This window comes from Corvus kubaryi, unplaced genomic scaffold (genome assembly GCF_017639235.1).
Source record: "Corvus kubaryi isolate FWS band 111438036 unplaced genomic scaffold, C.kubaryi_AGA036_p1.0 66, whole genome shotgun sequence".
NCBI lineage: Eukaryota > Metazoa > Chordata > Aves > Passeriformes > Corvidae > Corvus > Corvus kubaryi.
In genome coordinates, this window is record NW_024582054.1 from 5,632,754 (window position 1) to 5,640,961 (window position 8,208).

Sequence of the window (8,208 nt, forward strand, 5' to 3'; positions counted from 1 at the left end):
TCTTTTTTCTTTCCTGTATTTACAGACCATTGATCAGCATTATTTCCAGAACCTGGCACCAATTCAACCTTCAAACGTGCCACAGTTCAACTTCACATATTCAACCACATCTTCCGCTCCAAATTTTTTTTGTCATGAATATTTGTCAGTTTTGAATACATCTCTTTGAAGCAGGTGTATTGTTGTTTGAGTAGCTCTATTACAGGTCTTCCACAGTAAATTTGAAGGTAATGCAACCCCTTGTTGAGAACTAATTCTGTGAGGATGAAAAATTTCAATTTGAATTCTTACGTTGTCTCAGCTGTTCTTCCGATCAAAAATATCACACAAGCTTAAATTACCTTACTCTTGTGTGTAGGGAAACCATATTTTCATGCTCTTTAGTTTTATAAAATTGCTAACTCTGTTTCAGTGCATGTTTAAATTCTGAAGTTTTATCTATTCTGTTGTCATTATATGTATTGGTACTCCAACTCCAAAGGGTTTTTCAACAGTAACTAGAGCAATTGATCACTGCAGTTCTAAAATCTGTTGTACTCCTTCTCCTGACACTGTCTTTAAACAAGGAGCCAGAGTTTTTTGGAGGTCATTTGTAGTGGTCTGCTCCAAGCAGTAGCTCACTTTCTACATGGTTGGTTTACTGCAATGATCAGAGTTTGCAAAATGTAATTAATTTTAAAAATACTTAATAGCCAAATTGGTAACTGCTTTCTTTAGCTGACGCTTGACTATCTTTCAGGGGATGTCTAACTCTCCCTAGAACAGGAAAGCAGTGAATGGCATTGCAGCAATCTTCCTTGCCTGCTCCTCTGCCATGTGCCATTCTCACAGTAAAGCACAAGGGCCTTATTTATCCAGCCAGTCTAATTCCATGCAGAAGATCCTTGTAGAAAAGATCTTTCTCTCAAGTACTGTGGTATCTTACATCTGTATAATGTGCTTACAGAAATAACCACTTTTGGTATCCTGCTTCCGCTATGAGTATTTGAATATTTTTGTCCCAGAGGCAAACTTGTGGAATTTTCTAGAGTATCAAACTGCAGCTAGGCAATTGATAGATGAAAATATTTTTAAAAATGCATGAAGAAGTTTTTTGTGTATGCAACAGAAGAAAAATGCATTCAAAATGTCAACAGCTTATTGCGTATTCTCCTAAACGCTTTTTGCACATTTGGGGGGTGGGGGGCATATTTAAATTTGTTTATTAATCTAGGAAGCTTGCACATAGATAACCCTGGCATTTCCTGTCAAGTAGACTTAAGTGAAAATGAGTTACTAGAGTTACTATGTGGCAGTTTTTAATAACAGAAGATGTGATCCTACTACAGGATCTGTCTTCCAGTGATTTTATGACACATGCAGTTTTGACATGTTTGTGCTTTATGCTAGAAAGTGACTTTGGATAAGAAGTTAGATTGCTGTTATTACAAATACTGGTTTAAATCCTATTTTCAAGGGCCAAGTATGATATTAGGGCCATTAAGTTGAATGCCTTCACCGAAAATTTTGCTATTCTAATAGTTTTATGTAATTAAACTACTGCTGAGTAGATATACCTAATGACCAAACCTCATTTATGTACTTTTGAGTGCATAAATATTACACCATGAACTTTGAGGAAATAATTGGCTTGTATGAGTAAAATAGGTTACTTTTTCCCTTTCAGAGTGTGCCTTTTATCCATGTGATCCATTGTGATCTTTTCAAATTCTTAATAAGGAGCAGCTATCAGGAATGTTTCTGAATGAGAGGTCATTTGCCCATGAAAATTAATTTCAAGCACTTGCAGTTTATTCTTTCATTTTACCTGCTCACAGACTAAATATACCCTTACCAGCCGTATACAGATTTAGCTTACTTGAAAGCTCAATAATTAAATCCTGTTGCAGAGGCTGAATTCTACACAGTCTTTCCCCAATCATCAAACCAAGGCTTCTTAGTTTGCTTTTTTTGTTTCACAATGCAAATACTATGGAAAAAAAACCTTTCAGCTTTTTAGTATTTTTTTAATCTGTTGGTCACTGAGCCTATTTCAAGATATGTCAATATTTTATTTTATACTGCACATTGAAATACAGAGGTGAAAGATTGCTTATAACCCTGTATTTTAAATACAAAGAATGTAGAAGCTTTATATTTAAATAAGAATGCTAGTTAAATCACAGGAACTATACATTTCATGCCCTCTACATCCAAAGATTAATATTACTTCAAAAAGATACAAAATTCATCCAAGTGTATAGCTGGGGGAATGGGGAATTCCATGGCATTCAAGGCCATAGAAATAGTATGCTAAAGCTAAACTAAAATTTTTAACAAAGTCAGACTCATGACTGTCAGCTGATTATCCTATTTAACATTGAAATCACTTTGTTCAAATCTGTTAGGATTGCAAAGCTTTCAACTGCTTAGAATTTGAAGGTAAATTAATTAGCATTTGAAAGACTAGTACTACTGCTACGTGTGAGTCCTCTTTCTGGAATAATTGGGAGTATAAATTGTGGCGCTCTCTGTTGCCCTAGACTTGGCCTGCTCTGCTTTTTTGTAGACAGTGAGCTTGCCAAGTCTGGTCAGCATCAGACAGTTACAAAAAGTTCAAATTAGAGACAGAATTTCACAAAATACAGTCATTAAATGTTGGAAGCATTTGAACGTTGGGATTTATTTTGGTGAGATTACATAAATGATGGCTGTAAATAAAATATTTCTTAGTAACTTTCAGCAAATAAAACTACTTGTGTTCTAAGTTAAATACTCTTATGAGAAATGTCAAACTCACACGATCAATTTATGAAGTGGCTCCTGTGATTAAACCATGCAAGATTATCTGTGTTTTTCTCCTTTCAAATATGTATAGTGCTTGCAGAGCAGCTGAATGTGTAATTTCTTCTTTTTTTCTGAATAAATTGCGAAAAAACCCCACAGACATAAAGAGAAAATTGTTTGAAATAAAGGTTTTTTCATAAAGACTATATCTAAGCTTAGTAGCTAATTTTGATCTGACAGTATTACATCATGGTCTAGTCCTGTAACTGTTTGGAATAACAGGTTTTTTCTGCACTATATAGGAAGAAGTAGTAGTCCATCTTTGCAAAATACACAGACAATTGGGTTTTTTCATCTCAGTCCCTTATTTGTGGTGACCTTAAACATGCAACTTTCCCTTAGAATGTTCTTTGACTCATCAAAGCCTGACACTGAGAGTCTCACAAGGTAATAGTTTAATTAAATTTCACAAAGTACCTTCACATTACCAAAAACAGCTGAAATAAGTTCGGTTATCTTCAGAAAGGTTGCAAGAGCCGTTGTATGGTTCTGAACTTCTTTTGCAACTATTTTCCTACAATGCTGCTGAACATACATGTTTTAGAAAAGGTGTGACTGTTTTTCATACGTAGATTACTTTTCTTCTTCTCCTCCACCTTTTCCTTCAGACTACTAGGTCTGAGGAATTATGATTCTACCTCTAATTAATTCTACTGTTGCTTGACTGCATCTGGTTGAAATGTGTCTAAAACCACTGATATAGATAGAAAATCATTGATTGTGTTCCTACGTTTCTATTTATTGTGCAGAACTGATGGATGTTTTGTATTAAAAACATTGGATCATTGAGTGTTGGTGTGTTTTTCTCTTAAGTAAGCATTTTTAAGATATGCTGTATCTTTTAACTAAGCTTTTGTTATTATTTTGGCCTCTTTATTCTGTCCCTTGGCTTTTTAAATATTAAATTGTAGCATATACATCAAGTACAAAGATGTTAAAGTGAATACTGGAGACAGAAGTCTGAATTGCTTTTATCAGGACATAGATCCGTGTGCTGAGATTGACATGGAAACCAAGAGACTCTCCACTCGTGCTCTGCACAGTTTTCCATGAAGCCTGTATTTTGAATGTAACCTTTCAGCATACTGAAATTGAACTTTCAGTTACAGATTTTAACATCTCTACGCAAACTGAACCCATTCTGCTTGAGGAAATGTTCCTGTATTGTTATGTTTTATTCTAGATTCACTAGTGACTGTAAAACAGTACATGTATCAGAGAGAGAGAGAGAGAGAGAGAGAGAAAGAGAGAGAGAGGAGTGATAATGATTTTCTGCTGTCCCAAGATTCTTTTATCCTTAAGATTCTTTTATCCTTAAGACCATTTCTGAGGGCAGTTTGCCTCAATCTTTCAACCACTATAACCAGTACATATATCTGGTCATTATATTTCTTTTTCTTTGACAATTTTTTTTTTTTTGGACACAGAATTCCACTACTAGCCTAAATAAATGGCTATACCTGCAGTTGCTGTTAATCTTTCCCAGGGAGTATTTAATACCATAGACACATATGCACACACTTTTTTCATAATCTCAGTGTTTAGTTTCCATGAAGAGAAGTCATGCCAATTTTAATGATTTTATAAGGATTTGATGGTGTAATAGATTCATGTAAATTTGTTGGTAAGTAGTATATGCCAAACAGTAAACTCCTCCTTTTTCAAGTAACAGACAAGTAGTCTGTATTTATAATCACTAGAGAATATTTGATATTTCCATGCATTTGTTTACAGAATACAGTATGCAAATAAAGAGATTTTTTTCTTGGTATAATTTTATTTTGAATTTTTAGTTGTCACCAGTTCCCTTAATTTTCTTCTTGTACTTAAGCCTGTCAGAGAATACCTCAATATCAATTTACTGATGAAATTGATCCTACTACTTCACCTTTAGCAGTTTTAGCCACTTAAATACATACTCATCTCCAGAGAGATCTTCCACATTGTATTCTGTAACATTGTCTGCTTTCCGTGACAATCCTGATTATGTTCTTTTCCCATAAAAATAAGTAATTTTTCACTCTGCTCTCAGAATTTTGCATACACATACTTGCATTTGATGTAAGATTGGCTTCCCCTTGTCCAAAAGCAGATCATTTAATAACAAAGGTTGGCAGCACTTCAAAGTCATACATACAGGATTTTGAAAATTACAAAGATTCTCCTCTGCTGTCTTTTGAAGTTTCATTTTATTAATCAAAGAAAAAGCCATTTTGGCCAAAGTTACTTTATCATTTGGGTGATTTGGTATAATTTGAAACAGGCAAATCTGTATTTCTCATTAGGATAAAATCTTTGATATTGATGTATGTAATGGATTGCTAATGTAAACTATTTCTGTATTAGATACTTTCAGATCAAGAATTTATGAATAAACCAAATTAACACAATGCAGTATATATTGCAGAGACAAAAAAAAAAAAAAGCACTGCTCAAAACCTCTCCATCCAACCCATTTTAAACATGCTTTTCAATATATTTGCATTTATGTTGTTCATATAAATAGCGCTATTGCTTTTTTTTCTGTATGAATGAAGACACAAATTAATCAAGGTCCTACAATTCTAATTCAACTTATTTTAATAATTTTTAAGAAAACAGATGGTGTTTTACACCTAACTAGATGGTAGATTTTGTGTTTGTTTTTTTCTTTGTCTATCCATTATGTCAGATGACTATGCCAGAATTGTCATTGGTCCTGTTAAGTATTCGATAAAATTTCCCAAATTGTTCTCATTATTATTGAGCAGAGTCTCTACTGAGTTTTAGATATGAGAATGAAGCTGGCAGCCAGGACAGAAGGGATCAGAATCTGAAGTAGTAGTTAGTGCATGGCATTCCTGGAGTGACAGCTTATGCTGCTGTTTCAAGGCATGGGATGTTATGGATTGAAGAATATGGGATGATGACACTAGGGAGATTTGAGAGGGTGCAGGAGGAGGACCTGAAGAATAAAGAGTTGTGAACATATTTACTATGCCACAAATATACTCAATTCATGTTTCTAAACAAGTCGGGAATAGATTTAAGTCTTTTTGGTGCAAAAGTGGCCATGCAAATATAAGTAGACAATGAATTGTTGCATTATGGACCTGACTTTATTGGGAATTCAAAGGATTTATTTTAAGATGGAAATATTAAATCTTATATCCCTGTTACATGGAAGTGTCAGCTCTGATGTGCAATTTTAAGACAAGAAAATAAACATATTAAAAGATTGAAATACCTGTTCAGGGATGAGAATTTGCTGCAGGTATGGGGGGGAAAAAAAGGAAGAATAAAGTTGGCTTATGCATGATAGCTCTTGGCTTTTTAGTTCTTCAAGTGCAAATGTACTGGTAACAATTGCTTTGGCAGCAAGCTGTGATATATTTCCTACTCCCCTTTTCACATCATCCAGTTCATGTTTTCCTCATGTACCTGCAGATTACCCATACATCTTCATGAACATGTTTCTGACAGTAATACAGAAAAATATTCATCCTCTGAGAGAAGAGCACAAAGAATCATAAATATGTAGTTGGCCAGCATGTATCCTCATTGTTAATCCTTAGAACTTAGTTTAGAGTTAGGTTGCCAGACATCAAAGCCAACCAGACATCACTTCTGAGAACATTTTTGGTAAAGTGTTTCGTTGATGGTTAGCTATGATTTCTGGTGATTTTCCAAATAAAGGAGCAGCCTGAACAGGAGGCTGTTACTCATTCCTTTGTTCCATGAAGGTCTTCACTTGTATGAGCCTTCCACACTCAGATGAACTGAGACTAAAAGGAGTGATAATAACACTAGTTCCACTCAACAGTTTGGGTTATTCACTGGAATTTAGCAGTTTATAAAAGCTCCTGAAAGGTTTAAGCAACAGCTATTGTGTATTACCATACACAAAGTCACAGATTAAGAAATGAAACAGTAGCTGAAAGTAAAGGCAGGGTCAGTTTGCATACTGGATGTAGTGAATAGCTTTCAGTTCTAATTAGTGTATTAACTTAGCAAATACATGACTTCCAACCTTTAATTTCCCTTAAAAATTGAATGGTTTCAAGTTCCTTTCCGAATACATTTCTACACAAGCTCTTACTCTTGCTTCATACAAATCTATACTAGGGTTCTATATAGGGTAAATGAAGCAGAAGGCAGGTTGCATTTATCCTATGACAAGATGAAAAGCTGATTACGCAGATGAGTGCAGATGAAGTGGAAACCTCTCAGAGATTAGGTTTTGCTCTCAGTGTGCCCTACATTGCAGCCCAGACTGACATAATTATTTCATGTTGGTTGCTTTCTGTGAACTTTGTTTCCACATAAATCACGTGTTTGCAAAATGAAGTTACTAAGAAAGTAATTGTTAATCTTTGTTTGAAAGTATTAAACATCAGAAGAGCAAGACTTACTTTCAGCCAGGGTTTTTTCCATTCCCTAGTCTGCAGACGTCTCAATATGCAGAGTATGAGTTAGTACTTGTATTGGTGACCAGCTGATGGTCAAAAAATTTCAGGTAAAAAGTAGAACAACTCATTTTGTTAAGTTTTCAAAAGGAAAGGAAGACGTGAGCGGTCTAAAGTGATAAGAATCTGATAATCCCTAGTATTTCAAATAGAGGTGGATGTTTTCTGTTTAAGTTCAGTAAGATCGTAATTTTATGAAAGATCTGCACAGTGAGATAATAAAGAATTTAATTAACTAATTCATGAAGCAGGACGAAATGTGACATTTTCAGGAGACTAGAAGTTACAGTGATAGAAGCTATTTTGGTGCAATATTTGAATACAGACAAGGGTCTTAAATGCCCATGGAAATGACAAGATCATTTCTTTCTCCCAGCTGCATCTGTTACTAGGAATATTTTAACCCCAACTCTGTTACTTCTGAATTGTCTCTATTATTTTTACCTGAATCAGTTATTCCAAAAGCCTTTTTCTTCCTATACAGTGCCTCTCAGAATGGACAACTTTCAGGGAAGACTAGCAGGAAGATTACTTGTAAAAAAGTAATGTTCAGACCAACAAACTAAGTCCTTGCTCCACCTAAAATTCTGTCCCTCGAAATAGCAAGGTATTTTATGAGGTGGTTTAGGACTGCAGCTTGTATTCTGATTTACCTCTTCTAGCAATGTTAGGAGTAAAGCAGAGGATTTCTTGTCCTCTAATGTTTCAGTTCAGAGTCATGTCTGGCTTGCTTGAGGGCTGTATTGCAATTACTGTGGTGAGCGGCAGCGACATGATTGGCAGCGATGCTCTTCCAGGAGGAGAACAGATTTGACGGATTATGCAACAGCAGTTAACGACAAAAATAAGCAGGCTGACGCCGTGATGCGTTAGCTTCCCTCAGCCCCACGCTTTGCGGGAGAGTCTGTTTCTGACACCTCAAGCAGCAGGAACCCTC